This window comes from Rutidosis leptorrhynchoides, chromosome 6 (assembly GCF_046630445.1).
Source record: "Rutidosis leptorrhynchoides isolate AG116_Rl617_1_P2 chromosome 6, CSIRO_AGI_Rlap_v1, whole genome shotgun sequence".
In the NCBI taxonomy this organism is placed as follows: domain Eukaryota; kingdom Viridiplantae; phylum Streptophyta; class Magnoliopsida; order Asterales; family Asteraceae; genus Rutidosis; species Rutidosis leptorrhynchoides.
Genome location: NC_092338.1, coordinates 411,312,767 through 411,334,701, shown reverse-complemented (window position 1 = coordinate 411,334,701; position 21,935 = coordinate 411,312,767).

The window sequence follows — 21,935 nt, the reverse complement described above, 5'->3', positions numbered from 1 at the left end:
GTTTAATAATTACACCAGGTTATCGACTGCGTGTAACCCAAGGTTTTAATACTTTGTTATCAATTACACCAAGTATCCTTGTACATAATTTCACCCCTGTTTTAATAATTCAATAGACTATTAATTCATTCCCGTGTCCGGTTAAATGAACGATTATTCGTACATATAAATATCCCACCCATCGTGTCCGATTGAGTGTATATGGTTATTTATAGGTATGTCCAATTGTAAATCTTTATATTAAAATTAACAAACTATCATTTAGTTAAACAAATATAAAGCCCATTAATAGCCCATAGTCTAATTTCCACAAGTGTCGTTCTTTTGTCCAAACCCCAATTATGGTACAAAGCCCAATTACCCAAATTTAAATATTTTTAGTCCAACATCATGATTACTTCGGCTTAAATAAGCATAATAATAATTTAGCTACGAGACATTAATGTAAAAAGGTTGAACATAACTTACAATGATTAAAAATAGCGTAGTGTTACACGGACAGAACTTCGACTTCAAAACCCGTAAAATAACTTTTACATAACCCAAACTAATCTAATATAAAACTACCCTATACTATATATATATATATATATATATATATATATATATATATATATATATATATATATATATATATATTATATATTACAGAGGGATATTGATATATATATATATATATTTTTTCTGGCCAAAACTCGTTGCCTTTTATAGATGTGGTCTGATCCTGAGGCTCATGCGATCGCATGAGTTCTCAGTGTTAATCTCATGCGATCGCATGGCCAGCCTGGCCATGCCCAATTGCTTTGTTTGCTAGCTTGTCGACGTTATATTTAATTAAATATATAATAAATAAATAATTTATATAATTATTTAAATATTATATTATATTCTTGTGCATAGTAGACTCATAATTTTTGGTCCGTTGCGTCGGGCGATGATAGTTGGCTCAGGTCCCGGTTCCGGATTTTTGAACGTCCTTTCGTATAATTTAGTATCTTGTACTTTGCGTTCCGAAACTTGTACTCCTGTCATTTTTAGACGTTTCTCATCAATAATTTGAACCACTTGAATTGTATCTTGCACATTTGAGCTTTTTGGTCATTTGCGTCTTCAAATCGTCGTTTTCGCCTTTTGTCTTCGCACTTATTTAATATAAACGATTACAACTTAAAATAGGACAATTACAACTAAATAATTTACATATTGAAAGGATATTGTGACTAAATATATGATCATTTGGAGCACTATCAAATATCCCCACACTTGAACGTTGCTTGTCCTCAAGCAATACAGAACTTGAAATTAAATCACATGAATCACTTCTTTATTCTTCACACTTTATACATTAGTGATTTTGATACGGTGGTAAAAACAATGATAGTAACGGTGTGGTTTACAGTCCCACATGACTATAAAAATTTAGATCCTTAAGGGAATTGGATCTTTATGAAAATATTTGATCTTTTGAAAATTCATTCTAGCTTTTACCTTAGAAAAGTTTTCTGGAATAACCCTTCACCGGTGTTTGAAAAATATTTTTGTGGGTTTTGTGGGTTTCAGATTTGAAAATTTTAGCTCAAAACTTATGGTTTTGTGTCACCCACTTGCTATCCTTGTATTAGGAAAGCAACACGTCCAGTATACTTGCTCCGTATATTACCTTTCGGTAAACTACTGTCCGGTTGTAAAGGAAAGTGTTGAACACGCAACTGTTAAGGCGATGTCTAATGACATGCAGATGTTCATGGTCTACAACGTGTCGGATGCAATTACTATCCTTTGTAGGAGCAATAGTAAAGATCACCCTATAATTTTTTTTCCGGTCTGGCACAAGGTCCTGTCTTCGACCATGCTATGCAACCACCGTTCATACGGTTGACACCCGAATTGGTTCAGGTGACCTAATGAATTCCAGGTGAATTCCTAAGATTTTACGTTCAATGGTAATGAACGCATTGAAAATGGGTTTTCAGAAAACAAATCGGTTTTAATTTGATCAAAATATTTTCTCGTTCAAGTTCGAGTTTAAATATCATCGAATTCCATGAGTTTGTAATTCTCAATCTTTAAAGTCAATCTCAAGGATTGAGTAACATCAGTCTTAAAAACTGATTTTTGATCTTTAAAGAGATTATCCTTTCTGGAGGTCTGATTCATTAGTCTTATCAAGCTAATTTGCACGGCGCCCTCTCCATTTTACGAGACAGATCCTCTCATGGTTAGGATAAGTCTGACCACTTGGCGACCTTGTTTGATGCTGAGGTCCGTGGATTTCCTGCTGATTTTAGAGATGACTTTTCTAGATTTTTCGTCAACCTACAGCTGGTCTGGACGACAACTTCTTGACCTAAATCAAGAAACGCGTGTCTTTTTCGGAAGACTTTACTTCCTTTTAATGATGGAATTGATTCATCGTGTAGATCCATCTTTTCTTTCAAATGTATTTACAATAAACGGGTAAAACAATTAATTTAGTCCAAAATAGAAGTACCTGCAATAACTTTACAGAAACATGTGATAGATAGTTTTTAATTGAATAACTTGGTACATTCTCCCCACACTTGGCTTTTTTCATGCGTCTTTTTATATCCTAATAAATAAATTCAAGCGTTTTAGTTGTTTCTCAATTTATGTCCTTTACGAGATAACAATAATTTCGGCATTAACACCTAGTTTTATCGTTCATAAATATGTATAAACATGATTTTGAATTCATTTTGTTGAAAAATTTTAAAATTTTCACAATATTTAGAAAATAAGCCAAGTATAAACCCGAGAGAATTTATAACCCTTCCCCACACTTGAGATCATGCAATACCCTCATTTGTATGAAATCGGACTCTAATTATAAATTCATGAGGGTGATTAGTGTAGAAAAGTGATTGAAAATACCCAGTTTGTAATTACAAAGCTCGTCGAATGATAGATGGCGTGCCTCATCATTCATTCCTTCTTGTTTTATCACACATGTTTTTCTTCAAAAACGGTTGCTTTTCTGAACTGTTTGCTAATTTTTTTGAAAATGCGTCTATTACCCTAATCGTGCATTTTTATTAACGAGTTATGCACTAACCCGAACCCCTAATTTAACGTTAAGTGGGGTTAGACTTCCCCACACTTAGCTGACGACATGTGAAGTCGGTAGAATAAGTTCCACGAATTAAAATAGTGAGCCAGTTATTTACATCTCGGGTGGTATAAAATATATCAATGGGTTTAAAGTTTAGACCCACCCGATCGTCACTACTTAATTCTTTTTTAAGTGTAGCTTTTAGTAAATGGATATGTCTCTTTTCTGGTTCTTGGTCAAATGGATCGATATACACCTACATACATATTTCTATAGGGTGGATAATTCCTAACATTTCCTTCCGTTTATTCTCGGGATCAAAGTTTTCACCTCTATTACCCAATTAGGTGAAATTCGAGGTGTCAATATCTAGTACAGCTTGTAGTTCATCTTTGGTAGATGACTCGTCTATTGAGAATATTGGGTTGGAAGGTTGTGGAATGGTGAATTTCGGGATCAAAGCAAATTCTTCTTCATTAATCGGTCCCACCATTTTGGTCTCGGGGGTAAAATTTTCAACGTTATCGTTTTTCCAAGAGTACCAATTTGTCACCCTTACTTCTTCTTCTTCATCCATTGATGGATCATTGATTTCGTCGATAGAGGCTAATGTGTCGATATGTTGTGAAATTGGTAAAGCTGAATAAAAAGTATCATCGGGATAATTGGTGATTTCGGAGCTCTCGAATTCATCAAAATTCGATGATATGAGATTTTCTTGCACAATACTCCTCATATCAACAGGTGTGTAATCTGATAGAGTTTCAGCTTGCCGATTTACAAACTCTCTCATTTGTTCATTTTGAGCATCGAGTTCTTCGAGTTTGATTTTCATATTGTCTAAAAGATTTCCAGACGCATAATTTTTCTCGCCTTCTGGTTGTTGAGTTTGGATATATTCTTGGGAATAATCCCAATTTGAATTGTATTCTTCATAATCGTTCCATTCAGGTTCCGTGGGTGCGTAATTTTCCATAGGAACGTAATAATAACATTCTCATGTTGAGTGATAATCTCCACAGATTTCACAACCAGTTATTGTTTCGTCATTCGTGATCCAAGATTGACCGAACGAATTGTCATCAACATCCGTTTGAGAGTATTGATTAAATTGATTTCGGATGTCATAAAGAGTTTCCAAAATATTCTCGAGATTTTCCATAATGCGCTTATTACCAAATTTTAGCTACAATGTGGTGCATTTACTTAATTATCCTATTAGTTATAAAAATAAAAATTATATAAGTTATCAAATTAATAAACTTTTCTGCTTTTACCCACGTTTCGAATAGCCAATAGATGCAGCAGGGAGCCAGAACCCTTTAAATCGGAAGCTCACAACTCAGCCACTAACAAATCCAACTATTACTACGAAGCAGAAAATTTGGATGTCTATCAATTTAACAGCTTAAAATAATTTTTCGTTTTTGAAATTTTAGAGAAGAAATAGAAAATTCTATGTTCTAAAGACTAGATCGTCGAGAAATAAGAAAGAAAAAGAGCGCGTCGAAAAAGGTCGAAAAATAAAAATGTCGAAAAATAATAGGCGTCAAAAAATAAAAATAAGAAAGTAGCGCGTCGAAACTTAAAAATGAACTGAAAACTAAGAATTAAAAGTTGCGTCTAAAAATATTAAAGCTTAAAAGAAAAACTATATCCCAAATGGCAATAACTAAAGAAGGTACTAAAATATAAAAACGGCGTCGCAAAATTCTAAAGCACCTAAATCTTAGTCAAAAGAAAAAGCACTTGAGGGATTTTACGGCAAAGCCTAAAAATCTAGAAATAAAAATAACTACGGCAAAAACTATATCTTAAAACTAAATACGAGCGAAAAATACAAAAATTACGCTAAAACAAATAAAAAGGTAAAAATATAAAAATAATCTTAAAGTTGTAAAAAGTACAATTTTTATAAAATACTATTTTTATATTATTTATTTTATAAAACTATTAATTTTATAAATTATTAAAACTAAATTAACTAAAATACAAATTAAAGAATTAAAACTAAACTAATTAATAAAATATTAAAACCTAATTAGGGTTTAATTATAAAAAATAATAATACACCGTAATGATTGTTGTTTTAGGGTAAACTGTGGCGTGTCAGACACTCTCATGCGATCGCATGAGAATTTGCCTTCGGGCTCATGCGATCGCATGAGCTAGGGTTACGGGCCAGGCCTTGGGCTGCTACAGTACCGGGTCGAGAGTTTTATTATTATTTTTTTTCTTCTGTTTTGCTGATTTATATATTTATAATATATTTATATAAATTAAATAAAACTTATATTTTTACAAACTAAAATAAAAATAAAGAAAATTTATAAAACTTAAATATATATATATATATTTAACAAACTATTAAAAATATATAGTTTTTGTTTTTGTTTTTTTTATTTTTGAATTTTTAAAACGTATTTTTACAAAAACGTATTTTTACAAAAACGTATTTTTATAAAAGTAAAATAAAAATCTTTTTTTTTTTAAAGTTAGCGTTGCGCTTCCGGCGTTTAAGCAAGAATGATCCCCGGCAGTGGCGCCAAAAATACTTGATGTTATGCGAGGCGTATATGAAATAGCTTATATTTTACTAGGAAATACTATTAAATATGATACAATTTTACACAAGATATTTATTTATTTATAGAATGGATATACCTAAACCTTGCTACAACACTTATAGGCAGTGTACCTAATCGTAGAGTAGTGTAGTTTTTAGTAAGTCCGGTTCGTTCCACAGGGAAATCTTTTAAACAAAGCTTAACGCTATATTAGTTTTATAAAAATACAAATATATATATAAGTAATATTATTATTATAAAAGGGGGTTTTTACCGTTTAATGACCGGTTTGTCGATTTTTAAAACTTTTGTCGCAGTTAAAACCTAATGTAAAATATTAAAAATAAATACAACTTAATTTAAAGCATAAAGTAAATAATGATAATGAAATTGCGATAAATAAAGTGCGATAAAATAAAATTGTGATAATTAAAAAGTACGATAATTAAAAGTGCAATTAAATATGAAAATAAAGGAATTATGCTTATTTAAACTTCCGTAATCATGATGTTTGACGTGTTGATTTTAGTTTATTCCCATGGGTTAATTGTTCTTTGTCCTGGATTATTTAATATGTCCGTCTGGTTTTTGTCCATAACAGTCCATCAGTCATAAATATAAAGTGCGAGTGTCCTCGTCAAATTATCCTTATATCCGAAGTCAAATATTCCAACTAATTGGGGACTTAAACTGTAACAAGATTTTAATACTTTGTTTAATAATTACACCATGTTATCGACTGCGTGTAACCCAAGGTTTTAATACTTTGTTATCAATTACGCCAAGTGTCCTTGTACATAATTTCACCCCTGTTTTAATAATTCCATAGACTATTAATTCATTCCCGTATCCGGTTAAATGAACGATTATTCGTACATATAAATATCCCGTCCATCGTGTCCGATTGAGTGTATATGGTTATTTATAGGTATGTCCAATTGTAAATCTTTATATTAAAATTAACAAACTATCATTTAGTTAAACAAATATAAAGCCCATTAATAGCCCATAGTCTAATTTCCACAAGTGTCGTTCTTTTGTCCAAACCCCAATTATGGTAGAAAGCCCAATTACCTAAATTTAAATATTTTTAGTCCAACATCATGATTACTTCGGCTTAAATAAGCATAATAATAATTTAGCTACGAGACATTAATGTAAAAAGGTTGAACATAACTTACAATGATTAAAAATAGCGTCGTGTTACACGGACAGAACTTCGACTTCAAAACCCGTAAAATAACTTTTACATAACCCAAACTAATTTAATATAAAACTACCCTATACTATATATATATATATATATATATATATATATATATATATATATATATATATATATATATATATATTATATATATATATATATATATATATATATATATATATATATATATTTATTATATATTACAGAGGGATATTGATATATATATATATATATATATATATATATATATATATATATATATATATATATATATATATATATATATTTTCTGGCCAAAACTCGTTGCCTTTTATAGATGTGGTCTGATCTTGAGGCTCATGCGATCGCATGAGTTCTCAGTGTTAATCTCATGCGATCGCATGGCCAGCCTGGCCATGCCCAATTGCTTTGTTTGCTAGCTTGTCGACGTTATATTTAATTAAATATATAATAAATAAATAATTTATATAATTATTTAAATATTATATTATATTTTTGTGCATAGTAGACTCATAATTTTTGGTCCGTTGCGTCGGGCGTTGATAGTTGGCTCAGGTCCCGGTTCCGGATTTTTGAACGTCCTTTCGTATAATTTAATATCTTGTACTTTACGTTCTGAAACTTGTACTCTTGTCATTTTTAGACGTTTCTCATCAATAATTTGAACCACTTGGATTGTATCTTGTACATTTGAGCTTTTTGGTCATTTGCGTCTTCAAATCGTCGTTTTTGCCTTTTGTCTTCGCACTTATTTAATATAAACGATTAGAACTTAAAATAGGACAATTACAACTAAATAATTTACATATTGGAAGGATATTGTGACTAAATATATGATCATTTGGAGCACTATTAAGTACAAAATAATAAAAATGTTAAAACTTACATAAAAGTATCATAATATTATATGTTTAAACATAAATAAAAATAATAAGAAAAATACAAATTACCAACGGGAACTGTATCAATCTGGATAGGGGTTCCAGTTCATGTCGTCGGGCGGGTTCCATGGTTGGTTATAGGTGTACTGATAGGCCTGGTTAGGGTCGTAGATAGTAAATGGTGGTCGCATATCGGGCTGGTATGGAGGATAGTAAGCAGGTCGGGTCGGTACGTAGTTATTAGGTACCTGAGGTGATAGCTGGCTCATGATCTGATGCTGATGATAGTGCCATCTATCATGCTGTCGTTGCCTAGAATGCTCGTACACATTCGCGGCTTGCCACTGCTCGTACCGACTATGCCTATCCTCGTTTGTCATTTCTACCTCATCTATACGCTGGTAGACGTCAGTCATAGCCTCCCTAAAGACATCCCTAATGTCATCCGCTTCCTCCATTTCCTCATCTGAACCTCTCTCTACCTGTGGATGACGACCATCATATGGTACAGCCTGATTGCGTCTGCTTTTTAATACTTTAGCACCCTGATAGACCTTCAATCCTAAAGGATCAACCTGTTCCCTACACACCATCAGTGGACCCTTTGATCCCTATCTACACCCAAATACTCTCCAATGAGAGTAGCAAAAATACCTCCTCCTATTATTCCCCCGTTCTGTATTCCTGCCACTACTTTGGACAGATAAAAACCAACACAGTAGGGGATATTAACAAAGCTTCTAGTGTTTTGAATACACTTAAGGTAAAATAAGTCATGTAAGGTCATCTTCTCCTTGTTTTTACCTCTTTGTGTAATCGAATTAGCTAAAAATCTATGTATAATACGTAGCTCTGCTTTATTAATATCTAAATAGGAGTGTCTTCCTCCCAGCGAAAAAACATTATAATTTGACATACGCCTCCAGATGGCGTCCGCGTCAAAATTCCTATCTACCCGCTCCCCATGATAAATCAAATTTGTACAATCGGGTAGTAGTAATTCACCAGGAGTGTAAATCTGTAAAGCCCTGGCCATGTCCAGCATGGACATCCTGTACATCCTACAGCCAAGTATAAATCTAAGAAAACTTCTATCATCTAACCTAACTACATCCGCATTAAGTGAAATAGTACTCATAAGCTCAACACACCATTCTTTATATACAGGCCTACGAATGGTGAATAAACGTTCCCAATCGGGAAAAGAAGAGTTGTCATACCTTTGGATCAGATGCAGTCTAACTGAGTTAACTAGTTGGACCCTTTCCAAAGGCTCCCAATCAATTACCCTTGGCACTTCTACATTTTTAGTTACCAGTTTGAATTTGTTACTTTGGTACGTCGGGTAATCTCTCCAGCTTCGATCAAATCTCAAATTAGGATGCAACTGTTCTTCATGAATCGTTGGGTGTTGTTCCTACATATTCTTGTTGCGGATCATAATATGGTACATGTTGATCAGGTTGTTGTTGTTGTTCCTGTTGTTGCTCCTGTTCAGGTTCTGGTTCTGGTTCATATTGTGGGTCATATTGCATTTCTGGTTCAGGTTCTGGAGCAGGTTGCCTAGATGATGATGATGCACCATCAATATCGGTATTTCTCTGCAAAACACATTAAACACAAAATTTGTGCATCCAAATATGCACTAGTGTTAGCAAAATAACAACTTAAAACAATTACAATAACATGTTTAATCAAAAGTAAACTTATACACATTTTCACAATTTTAACAATTCTACACTTTTTCAAATAAGCATTTATGAAAATGTTTACAAAGTTCATAAGCATTCAACTCAAATAACATGTTAAAATAACCATTACTAGCAATTAAACAAGTTTCAAATGGCATTTACATTAATTTAATCAAGTTCATGAATTTTAGACCTAAAAAGTTCACTTTAATTCTCAAAAATCATGTTTAGGATTAAAGTTTGAATCATTTAGCTACCTAAACATGTTACACTACTTAATTTAGTATAATTCATGACAAAAATCGGCCATAACCCGTTTATATCAAAAAGTCCCAAATTGCTCAAGAACACAAACCCTAGATTTCTAAAAATTTTAAAGTTTTTGGCTTCAAATCATGTTAGATAGCATCAATCTAGGTTATACATGCATAAAATACTAACAATTTAACTCTAATTACACTAAAAATTGACAAAATCAAATTAGATAAAATATTGGTAATTATCACAAAAACTAAGAAATTTAAGAGTTTAGGGGTGTAATTTTTACCTTCTTGCTAAAAAATTCAAACCTAGGCATGATTAGAGCGGATTGTAGGACGAAATTTGGTTGAATTTGGTGAAAAAATGGCAATTTTAGAGTGGTTTTTTGGATGTGTTCGTGTATGTGTGTGTTAGTTATGAGAAGCAGTAGTAGTCACTGGACTTTTTGATACCTGACCAGATTTTGGTCCCCATGCGACCGCATGAGTTCCAAGTGCAAACCCCATGCGATCGCATGGGGGGTTTTTTTTTTTAAATAAAAACCTTTGACTAATGAAACAATTAATAATTAATTAATTTTAAAATTTTGTTTCTTTTACGAATGATGGCGTTTCGGATCGTTGTCCTAGTCCGTCCCTCGACAAAATTTTAAAATTTGTCATTTTTAAGCGCGGTTTTAAAAGCAAAGATTTTAGGGTTTTTTTTTTTTTTTTTTGGTATACTTTAATTCAATAAGATTAAAAATAATGATAATAAAATTTCTCGTCCTCCCTTGGGTAAAGCAATTTCGGTTCAACTAACTAGCTTTCAACTCACGACGAATTTTAAAATCATATTTTTAACTTAGTGAAATAAAGTAAATTTTTGTTTTTAAATTCACACCAAACTTAATTTTAAAATGCATAAAATTAAAAATTCATATAAATATCATTAATATTTTTATACATTAATTTTACAAACTTTATATTGAAAATATTAATTTTGAAAATATTTAAAAACTTAAATATATTGATTTAAAAAGATTTACAATAATAATTTAATATTAATTTATTACTTTTAAAAACATGGTAAAAATTAAAATTAAAATTCTTTTTGGTCTTTTTATCCCACTTTAATCAATCAAATATTATCAAAAATATACGCCCTCTTTTGGGTAAAGTAATTTCGGCTATATTACCTAGTTTTACTCCTGGTGAATTTCTGAAATATTTTGGATTGATTGATTAAAGATATTTATATCTTAAGAATAAACGGTAAATTTCGCAGTGATATAATAAATTTTTGTATGATATCAATAATTTTGGTTACGCATACCTAATTTTATTGAATATCAATTTAATACTTTATAGCGAACGATTCAGCATTTATAATCAAAAGGTTAAAAGCAATAAAATAAAATAAAAATTATACATACTTACCTGTGAGAAAGAATTCTCAGAGACCTGCTTTAGCCGACTCATTGAAGAGTCGTGTGATTTGATTTTCCATAGCTACATAAGCGTAACCTCGATTCTTCAATATCTTTTCTTCTAAACATATAAACGATCCTTCTCTGCATAGAGTAACAAATTCGGTATTTGAATATGTTAGATTATTTGAACATTTACCTTCGTGTGACCATTTTCCGCATTTATAACATCTTTTAAGGTTTCGTGCTCTTCTTTTTGTTGCGGATTTTGATTTTCCTTTACCAAAATGTATCTTATGATGATCTTTCCTGAGTTCTTTTCTTACTCCGTCCATTTTGCCTCTTATGAAGGATACCAGTTCACTCGGAAGGGTGTCATTACTACGTTTAGTAATCATAGCATGTAGCATTAGACCATGGTTTAGTTCAAAGGAATTCTTCATCTCGTAAAACCTAAAAAAAAATAAAAATTCAGAATGGAGGGAGAAGACTAGTTCTTTAGGGTCTGCTAGGGAAAGACCATTCGGATTCCATTCTTGAGAACTACACGAAAACAGAATATCTAACTCTAACAGAAATAACTATTATCCTAAAAAGATTCGAACCTTCCCACACTTAGTTAGCTGTGGTGTCGAAATTGTGATTAACTTCATCTTCAACTTCCATTGGATTATCTATGTAATGTTTAACTCTGTGACCATTAACTTTAAATTCAATCCCGTTTGAATTTATTAACTCTATTGTTCCATATGAGAAAACTCTTTTGACTATGAATGGTCCAGACCATCTTGATTTCAATTTTCCAGGAAATAGCTTGAATCGTGAATTGAAAAGAAGAACTCTGTCTCCTTCTTTAAATTCTTTTGAACTTCTGATTCTTTTATCATGCCATTTATTCGTTCTTTCCTTATAGATTAATGAATTTTCATATGCTTCATGTCTTAATTCTTCTAATTCGTTTAGTTGACTTAACCTTAGACGTCCGGCTTCATGTAAATCAAGATTACACGTCTTCAAAGCCCAAAATGTTTTGTGCTCAATTTCTACTGGAAGATGACATGCTTTTCCGTAAACGAGTTTAAAAGGTGTGGTTCCAATTGGAGTTTTGTAGGCTGTTCTAAAATCCCAGAGTGCATCCTCCAATTTCATGGACCATTCCTTCGGATTTGATCCTACGGTTTTTCTCTAGAATACGTTTTAGAGCTCGGTTGGTATTTTCAACTTGTCCACTTGTTTGTGGATGATAAGCGGTTGAGATTTTATGAGTTACTCCATATCTTTTAAGAACTTTCTCAAGTTGATTATTACAAAAATAAGTACCCCGATCACTTATTAAAGCTTTCGGTGTTCCAAACCTTGCAAAAAGACGTTTTAAAAAGTTGACTACAACTCGTGCATTGTTAGTTGGGAGAGCTTGTGCTTCCGCCCATTTAGATACATAATCAATAGCAATGAGAATGTAGAGATTATTATGAGATTTTGGAAATTGACCCATAAAGTCAATACCCCAAATGTCAAATACTTCAGATACTTGAATGACATTTTGTGGCATTTCATCACGTTGACTTATTTTTCCGGCCCTTTGACATGCATCACAGGATTTGCAAAGAAGGTGTGCGTCTTTGAAAATTGTAGGCCAATAGAATCCAGCATCGTAAACTTTTCTTGCTGTGAGTTAAGGCCCATAATGCCCTCCTATTGGTCCTGTGTGACAATGGTTTAAGATTTGACTAGCTTCATCTCCGAATACGCATCGGCGTATTATTCCATCGGGACAACTTTTAAACAAATGTGGATCTTCCCAGAAATAGCGTTTTATATCACTAAAGAATTTCTTTCGTTTTTGGTACGACAACCCTTTTTCAAGGAATCCACATACTAAGTAATTTGCATAGTCTGCAAACCATGGAATTTCATTATAATCTAACTTCAATAGATATTCATCAAGAAAGTTATCTTGTATGGCCGATTCATTTAGAACTTCTAATTCAGAATTTCAAGACGAGAAAGATGATCAGCTGGGAGATTTTCTGCTCCCTTTTTGTCTTGGATTTCAATATCGAACTCTTGTAAGAGTAAGATCCAACGGATTAATCGTGGTTTGGCATCTTGTTTCAAAAATAGGTATCTAAGAGCAGAATGGTCAGTATAGACCACCGTTTTAGCTAGAACGAGATATGAACGAAATTTGTCAAAAGTAAAGACAATAACAAGGAGTTCTTTTTCAGTAGTTGTGTAATTTGTTTGTGCTCCTTGTAACGTCTTACTAGCGTAATAAATAGGTTGAAATCGTTTTTCAATCCTTTGTCCTAAAACGGCTCCCATTGCAAAATCACTTGCATCGCACATGAGTTCAAACGGTAGATTCCAATTTGGAGTAATCATGATCGGTGCATTAGTGAGCTTTTCTTTAAGAATATTAAAATATTTGATGCATTCATCTGAAAAGATGAATGGAGCATCCTTTTCTAGGAGTTTATTCATAGGAGTGGCAATTTTAGAAAAATCTTTTATGAAACGTCGGTAAAAACCGGCATGCCCTAGAAAACTCCTAACTCCTCTAACATTGGTGGGATGTGGAAGTTTAGCAATTACATATACTTTAGCTCTATCCACTTCAATTCCTTCATTTGAAATTTTATGTCCAAGAACGATGCCTTCTTTAACCATGAAATGACATTTCTCCCAATTAAGTTCTATATTTGATTGTTCGCATCTAATAAGCATTCGTTCAAGATTAACTAGACATGATTCAAAAGTATCACCGAAGACTGAAAAGTCATCCATGAAAACTTCCATGCATTCTTCTATCATGTCGTGAAAAATCGTCATCATGCACCTTTGAAAGGTTGCAGGGGCGTTGCAAAGTCCAAATGGCATGCGTTTGTAAGCAAAAGTACCATAAGGGCACATGAACGTGGGTTTCTCTTGGTCCTCGGGTGCGATTGGAATTTGAAAATATCCGGAGAAATCATCAAGAAAACAATAGTAACTATTTTCGGCTAATCTTTCCAACATTTGATCAATGAAAGGTAAGGGAAAGTGATCTTTTCTGGTGGCGTCATTTAATTTTCTATAATCAATACAAATACGCCATCCTGTTACAGTCCTAGTAGGAATAAGCTCAGTTTTTTCATTTGTGATGACAGTCATGCCACCCTTCTTAAGTACGCATTGAACTGTGCTTACCCATGGACTATCAGAGATTGGATAAATTAAACCTGCATCTAGCAGTTTAAAAATTTCTTTCTTAACAACATCTTGCATATTAGGATTTAGTCTTCATTGGCGTTGCACATACGTTTTATGACCTTCTTCCATAAGGATTTTATGTGTGCAATACGAAGGACTTATGCCTTTAATGTCATGAATCTTCCATGCAATAGCTGGTTTATGAGCTTTTAGCACAGAAATGAGTTGATATTTTTCATTTTCAGTAAGAGTAGATGATATTATTACAGGTAATTCAGATTCACCATGTAAATAAGCATATTCCAGATGGTTTGGAAGTGGCTTTAACTCTAATGTCGGTGGTTCTTCTATCGATGATTTGTATCGATGTCTGTCTTCTTCTTTTAGCATTTGAAGTTCTTCTGTTGTTGGTTCATATTCATTAGCCATACGTGCGGCTAACATTTTAGCTTCATCAATTGGTTCAGTTCCTTCTCCTAAAGAACATTCTCCTGTTCCTTGTAATTCTGAAAATTCTTCTAACAATTCTGCATGTGAATCTATAGTTTGAATATAATAACATGTATCATCTGCATATTGCGGTTGTTGCATGGCTCTATCAACAGAAAAGATAACACTCTCGTCCTTTATACTTAGGGTCAGTTTCTTACCAAACACATCTATTATTGCTTTAGCCGTGTTTAAGAATGGTCTTCCTAATATGAGAGGAACTCGAGAATCTTCTTCCATGTCCAGAATAACAAAAGCTACTGGAAATACTAAAGTACCAACTTTAACTAGCATGTTCTCCATTATCCCTCTAGGATATTTTACTGATCGATCTGCTAGTTGTATGCTTATTCGTGTTGGTTTCAATTCTCCAAGGTCTAGTTTAGCGTATAGTGAATACGACATTAGATTTATACTAGCACCTAAATCTGCCAATGCTTCTATTGAACTAAGACTACCCAGAAAACATGGAATTGTGAAACTTCCTGGATCTGATAATTTTTCTGATATCTTATTCAACAGTATTGCGGAACAATTAGCATTCATAGTAATAGCCGAGAGTTCTTCCATTTCTTTCTATTTGTGATTAGATCTTTCAGAAATTTAGCATATCTAGGCATTCCTGATATCACATCAATGAAAGGAAGATTTACATTTATTTGTTTAAACATATCCAAAAATTTGGATTGCTCGACTTCAAGTCTTTCTTTTCTCATTTTACTCGGGTAAGGAAGTGGTGGTTGGTATGGTTTAATATAAGGTTTTGCCTTAACTGTGTTATCTTCATTAACCTTTTCAACTACCGGTTCTGTTTCCTTATCTTGCTCAGATTGTGGTTCTTGTGTAGTAGGAATAGCGTCATCAGAAATTACAGGTATTTCAGGTGGTTTAAGTGTAATACCACTTCTCGTGGTAATGGCTTTAGCTGTTTCATTCCGGGGGTTAGCATTTGTATCGCTAGGTAGACTTCCCGGTTTTCTTTCACCTATCAACCTTGCTAGGTTGCTCACTTCTTGTTTCAAATTTTGAATAGAAGCTTGTTGATTTCTAAATGCTTGAGCATTTTGTTCATTCGTTTGTTTCTGAGATGTGAAAAATTGAGTTTGAGATTCAACTAGCTTCGACATCATATCTTCTAAATTTGGCTTTTTATCATTGGTTTGTGGTGGTTTGTTTTGAAAAATAGGTCTTTGCTGATTGTAGGTATTGTTAGATACTTGTTGATTGCTAGGACCTTGTTGGTTGTTGTATGAAACATTTCGGTTATAGTTCTGATTTTGATTGTAAATTGGTCTTGGCGGTTGATAATTATTCTGATAATTATTTCCAGGCCTTTGGTTAATGTATGAAACATTCTCTCTTTGTTCCATTGTTTGTTCAATACTGAGACAATCTTTGTCAAATGTGGTCCTCCACACTGCCCACAACTAATTCGTATTGAGTGAATATCTTTAGTCATCTTTTCCATTCGTCTCTCGACAACATCTATCTTTGCGGAAATGGAATCAAAGTCATGGCTAGAATCGGCTCTAGCCGCTTTAGATGATCTAACGATATCTTTTTCTTGGTGCCACTCATGTGAGTGGGAAGCGGTGTTATCAATAATTTTGTAAGCTTCAGTTGCGGTTTTCTTCATAATGGAACCACCAGCTGCTATATCTATGTCTTTTCTTGTAGTGATGTCGCATCCTTGGTAAAATATTTGTACTATTTGATAAGTGTCTAAACCATGTTGCGGACATCCTCTCAAAAACTTTCCAAATCTTGTCCACGCCTCATATAGAGTTTCATTTGGCTTCTGTGTGAACGTAACAATTTCTCCTTGAAGTCTCACGGCTTTAGATGCCGGAAAGAATTGTTTAAGAAATTTTTCAACTAAAACGTCCCATATATCAATCGCCCCTTCAGGTAACGATTCTAACCAATCTTTGGCTTCTCTCTTTAAAGTCCAGGGAAATAACATGAGATAGATTCGTTCATCCTCCACTTCTCGGATTTTAAATAAAGTACAGATCCTATTAAATGTACGAAGATGTTCATTTGGGTCTTCCTTCGGCGCACCACTAAATTGGCATTGATTAGTTACCATGTGTAGGATTTGTCGTTTGATTTCATAATCTGGCGCATTAATGTCTGGTTGAGTAATTGCATGACCTTGACCAGTGCGTTTAGCTCTCATTCGGTCTTCCATACTTAGAGGTTCCAGATTTTCCATGATTGAATTTGTTGAATCTGAATCACTAGAGGATTCTGATTTAATGGTTTGTTCCTCGACAATCTATGTTTGAATGATTGGTGGTTCCGGAGGAAAGATTAATGGTTCAGGATCTCTGAATTGTCCCTGAATATCCTCCGGATTCTCAATTGTGAGGTCGGGTTCAAAAAATGGATTATCGAAAATTTGAATTGGAGTACTTGGTCGACTTGATGACGATTCTAAAGAAAAATCATCGGCAACAATATTGGCTAGATGTCTTGATCGAGTTACAGGTGGTGAACGTATAAAAGGTGGTGAACGTTTTGCTCGGTGCATTCACTGAATATCCTATTAGTTATAAAAGATAAAAATTATATAAGTTATCAAATTAATAGACTTTTCTGATTTTGCCCACGTTTCGAATAGCCAATAGATGCAGCAGGTAGCCAGGACCCTTTAAATCGAAAGCCCACAACTCGCCACTAACAAATCCAACTATTACTACGAACCAGAAAATTTTGGATGTCTATCAATTTAACCACTTAAAATAATTTTTCGTCGAAATTTAAAGAAATTTTAGAGAAGAAATAGAAAATTATATGTCCTAAAAACTAGAGAGTCGAGAAATAAGAAAGAAAAAGAGCGCGTCGGAAAACGTCGAAAAATAAAAGGTCGAAAAATAATAAAAAGAACGTAGCGCGTCGAAACTTAAAAGTCTAAAAACTAAGAATTAAAAGTTGCGTCTAAAAGTATTAAAGCTTAGTGAAATTCTATATCCAAAACGGCAATAACTTAAAAAAGTACTAAAATCTTAAAACGGCATCGCAAAATTCTAAAGTACCTATATCTTAGTCTAAAGAAAAAGCACTTAAAGGATTTTACGGCAAAGCATAAAAATCTAGAAATATAAAATAACTACGGCAAAATACTAAGTTGCGAACTAATTACGAGCGAAAAATTATAAAAATACGCTTTAACGATTAAAAATATACAAAATTTAAAAAATAAAATTAAAGTTATAAAAATACAATTTTTATAAAAATATTATTTTTATATTATTATTTTATAAAAGTATTAATTTTATAAATTTAATAAAGCTAACTAAAACTAAAAATACAAAAATAATAAAACTAAAACTAACTAATTAAATAACTAACCCTAATTAGGGTTTAATATTAATAATAATTAATAATAATCCGTAATTAATGCAGTACCAGGTTCAGTTGGGCGTGTCAGAACCTCTCATGCGGTCGCATTAGTTTTGGCCTACAGATCCATGCAGTCGCATGGCCCAAATATTCGGGTCACAAACTGGGCTGCTACAGTGTAGCCCGGATACAATTTTAATTATATTTTTTTTTCTGTTTTATTTTTATATAAAGTAATTATATAAAATAAATAAAAACTTAATTTAAAAAAAAAACTACCTATTAGTTTTTGTAACTAAAAGAAAATAAAAACTTTTTAATTTTTTTTTATATTTTGAACAACTCTTAAAAATATATATATTTTGTTTTTTTCTTTTTATAATTTTTGTATTTTTAAAACGTATTTTTACAAAAGTAAATTAAAACTTAATAAAAATCTTTTTTTTATATAGCGTTTCGTTTCCGCTGTTTAAGCAGTCCCCGGCAGCGGCGCCAAAAATACTTGATGTGAGTAGAGGTGTATACGAAATAGTTATATTTTTATTTCGAAATACTATTAAATACAATACAATTTTAAACAAGTTATTTATTTATTTATAGAGTGGATATACCTAAACCTTGCTACAACACTTATAGGCAGTGTACCTAATCGTACAGTAGTGTAGTTTTTAGTAAGTCCGGTTCGTTCCACAGGGATCTAGCCAAGTTTAACGCTATATTTTTAAAACTATATTTGTATATATATATATATATATATATATATATATATATATATATATATATATATATATATATATATATATACAAGTAGTATTATTATTATAAAAGGGGGTTTTTACCGTTTAATGACCGGTTTGTCGATTTTAAAACTTAAGTCGCAGTTAAAACCTAATGTAAAATAAAAATAACTTAATTTAAAGCGTAAAGTAAATGACGATAAATAACGTGCGATAAATTAAAATGCGATAAAATGACAATAAATAAAATTGCGATTAAAAAGTACGATAATTAAAAGTGCAATTAAATAAAATGACAGTAAATAAAAGTGCGATGAAATATAAAATAAAGGAATTATGCTTATTTAAACTTCTGTAATCATGATGTTTGACGTGTTGATTTTAGTTTATTACCATGGGTTAATTGTCCTTTGTCCTGGATTATTCAATATGTCCATCTGGTTTTTGTCCATAACAGTCCATCAGTCATAAATATAAAGTGCGAGTGTCCTCATCAAATTATCCTTTTATCCGAAGTCAAATATTCCAACTAATTGGGGACTTAAACTATAATTATACCAATTTTCCTTGTATATAATTCACCCCTGTTTTAATAAGTCCATTGACTATTAATCCATTCCCATGTCTGGTTAAATGAATGATTATTAGTGAAATGTCCCGTTCTTATTGATTAAAAACGTTCCATATTAATTGATTTCGTTGCGAGGTTTTGACCTCTATATGAGACATTTTTCAAAGACTGCATTCATTTTAAAACAAACCATAACCTTTATTTCATCAATAAAGGTCTAAAAAGCTTTACGTAGATTATCAAATAATGATAATCTAAAATATCCTGTTTACACGCGACCATTACATAATGGTTTACAATACAAATATGTTACAAAGAAAAAAGTTTCTTGAATGCAGTTTTTACACAATATCATACAAGCATGGACTCCAAATCTCGTCCTTATTTAAGTATGCGACAGCGGAAGCTCTTAATAATCACCTAAGAATAAACATGCTTAAAACATCAACAAAAATGTTGGTGAGTTATAGGTTTAACCTATATATATCAAATCGTAACAATAGACCACAAGATTTCATATTTCAATATACATCCCATACATAGAGATAAAAATCATTCATATGGTGAATACCTGGTAACCGAAATTAACAAGATGCATATATAAGAATATCCCCATCATTCCGGGACACCCTTCGGATATGATATAAATTTCAAAGTACTAAAGCATCCGGTACTTTGGATGGGGTTTGTTAGGCCCAATAGATCTATCTTTAGGATTCGCGTCAATTAGGGTGTCTGTTCCCTAATTCTTAGAATACCATACAAAATAAAAAGGGGCATATTCGATTTCAATAATTCAACCATAGAATGTAATTTCACGTACTTGTGTCTATTTTGTAAATCATTTATAAAACCTGCATGTATTCTCATCCCAAAAATATTATATTTTAAAAGTGGGACTATAACTCACTTTCACAGATTTTTTTACTTCGTCGGGAAGTAAGACTTGGCCACTGGTTGATTCACGAACCTATAACAAATATGTACATATATATCAAAGTATGTTCAAAATATATTTACAACACTTTTAATACATTTTGATGTTTTAAGTTTATTAAGTCAGCTGTCCTCGTTAGTAACCTACAACTAGTTGTCCACAGTTAGATGTACAGAAATAAATCGATAAATATTATCTTGAATCAATCCACGACCCAGTTTATACGTATCTCAGTATTGATCACAATTAGTACTTATAAATATCCCGCCCATCGTGCCCGATCGAGTGTATATGGTTATTTATAGGTACGTCTAATTGTAAATCTTTATATTAAATTAATGAACTATCATTCAATTAAACAAATATAAATCCCATTAATAGTCTATAGTCTAATTTCCACAAGTGTGACACCGCTATTTTTTTTTAATAATAAATACGTGGCGGAAGCATAATATTAATTAAATACGATATCGACATTTGTACAAACCGATGTCACGTGTCATTAAAATAATTTACATATTCATAGGAAGAGACGTAAATACATTCTGTTTCCAAAAGTACACGGTTCATATTCTAAAAGACCACATCAGAGTTAACCCTGTCAAACATAACATCATCATGCCCGTCTTCTCCCAAAAGCATTATCTACAAAAGCTAACAACCTGCAGGGAGGAGATGGAGGGGAATTAGCACGAAGCTAAGTGAGTACGACTAACTACAGGCCATAGCATACATAAGCATTATACTAATCATGTCACAATAGTCTAACACACAAACATCACCCAAGTGCCGTCTACAGAGACTCTGGCGGCTCGGCCAAACCATTAACCACCAGCTGATTGGACTGGGGCTTACCAGAAGTTCCTCCACCACCGTATGTATATACATAATCCACACGCGACGGATGCGTCATTCACATATATATACACCACGGCTGTCTAGGCTACCATAGAGGAACCCAACTCGCAGGTTGATCTCTCCTACCGAGGCTACCACACAATAGGGACGCACTGGGCTCCAGCAGACAAGCATCAACTAACATGCAGTCATCACAACAACTAACTAATCACAACAATAAGTATATCTAACAAGCATGACAATCATAATATAACATGCTTCTATATACTATATTCTCCAGTTAGTCCCACTCAGCAAATACCAGCAAACGAGAAGGTATTCAGCTATCTAATCACTGAACCTTCTCTTTCTCCTTTTCTCCTGAGAAAAACATATACACAAGTTAGTTTGTGTTCGTTAACATCAAATAACACAATATACAAATTTTTGTATCAAAAACTGTCCGCTAATTTTTTTTTGCTTAACACTTATGTACTTTCAAAATTTACATCATAAACATCAAAATATAAACGGGCAGCATAACGGCTAAAAATCAACACTTAGGTAAAATATTCTGCCCTGGACACTCAGTCGGTCGACTGACTCTGACAGTCGGTCGACTGTCGACACAACCGGTCGACTGACCTTCCCAGTCGGTCGATTCATTTGGTATTACATCAATCGGCCGAAGGTAAATATCAGTCGGTCGGTTCACTCAACAGTCGGTCGGTTGTCTTCGTCA